The 1,523-nt window shown below is 43.8% G+C and overlaps 1 long non-coding RNA gene across 1 annotated transcript; it reads right to left on the minus strand.

The window, feature by feature from the left end:
- Positions 1-255: 255 nt before the first annotated feature.
- On the minus strand, positions 256-1,315 carry LOC311134901. The gene is made up of 2 exons (XR_014613721.1): positions 549-1,315; positions 256-453 (listed from the first exon to the last, which is right to left on the minus strand). It is a non-coding gene; the product is annotated as an uncharacterized lncRNA (long non-coding RNA).
- Between the last annotated feature and the right edge of the window lie 208 nt (positions 1,316-1,523).

Raw genomic sequence — 1,523 nt, forward strand, 5'->3', positions numbered from 1 at the left:
TGCGTTTTTCTGGATTTTGTTGTTGTTATTCTGTCTCTCACTGTTCAAATAAACCTACCATTAAAATTATAGACTGATAATTTCTTTGTCAGTGGGCAAACAAACAAAATCAACAGCAGATCAAATACTTTTTCCCCTCACTGTATTAATGCCAAAATAACATGCAAACAGGCAACAGGTGGGGCTCAAAACAGGTGGGGCTATTAGGTTGGGTGGGGGACTCAGGTGCAGAGACGGACACACGGACAAAGAGAGTGAATTAGGATGTAGTTTATTCAACGTGTTTTGGCAGAGAGAAGCAGTTCTGGGTGGAGTAGCTTCAGGCCGGGGTAGGAGCTGAGTGGGGTAGAGAGCCAGTAGTCCTGAGAGCTGGATGACGAGGATATCAGGCAACAGAGGAGCAGGTTGCGGCGTGGGAATGGCAGGCAGGCAGGCAGCAGGAACAGACGGGATCTGGTCGAAGGAGAGACAGGTTACAAACGTGGCAGGAACAACAATAATACTGAGAGAGTACAACTAAACTGAGAGTGCTGTACGGGCCAAGTTACCACAGGTAGTGTAGGAACGAACTGGCGCTGGAGAGGTGTCCAGCCCGGGTAGATAACTGCTGCTTGATTGGTGACAATGAGCTGCAGCTTGATGTAACTGATCTTGTGAGAGAATGGCCACGCCCCCTGACCTAGATCCTCTGACTGCACAGCAGGGGGAGACAGACACAAACAACACACACAGGGGAAAAAAGGGAAAGGAAAACCAGCAGGAACAGGACCAACAGTGCCGGACCGTAACAGGGGCTGTCCGGCAGGTGGGGCTCTGCCCCCATAATGACAAAATGAAAACAGGTTTAGACATTTTTTATTTATTTATGGAAAATGAAATACAGAAATATCTTATTTACATAAGTATTCACACTCCTGAGTCAATACATGTTACAATCACCTTGGGCAGCTATTACAGCAGTGAGTCTTTCTGGGTAAGTCTCTAGGAGCTTTCCACACCTGGATTGTACAATATTTGCGCTTTATTCTTTTAGAAATGGTTTAAGCTCTGTCAAAGACAACCATTTTCAAGTATTGCCATAGATTTTCAAGCAGATTTAAGTCAAAACTGTAACTCAGCCACTCAGGAACACTCACTGTCTTCTTGGTAAGCAACTCCATTATACATTTGGCCTTGTTTTGTAGGTTATTGTCCTGCTGAAAGGTTAATTAATCTCCCAGTGTCTGGTGGAAAGCAGACTGAACCAGGCTTTCCTCTACAATTTTGCCTGTGCTTAGCTCCTTTCAGTTTATTTTTTATCCTGAAAAAACTCCCCAGTTCTTAACGATTACAAGCATACCCATAACATGATGCAGCCACCACTATGCTTGAAAATATGGGCATTGGTACTCAGTAATCTGTTGTATTGGATTTGCCCCAAACATAACACTTTGTATTCAGGACAAAAGTTTAAGTGCTTTGCCACATTTTTTGCAGTATTACTTTAGTGCCTTACTGCAAACAGGATACATGTTTTGGAATAT

This window comes from Coregonus lavaretus (genome assembly GCF_964263955.1).
Source record: "Coregonus lavaretus genome assembly, chromosome: 9".
NCBI lineage: Eukaryota > Metazoa > Chordata > Actinopteri > Salmoniformes > Salmonidae > Coregonus > Coregonus lavaretus.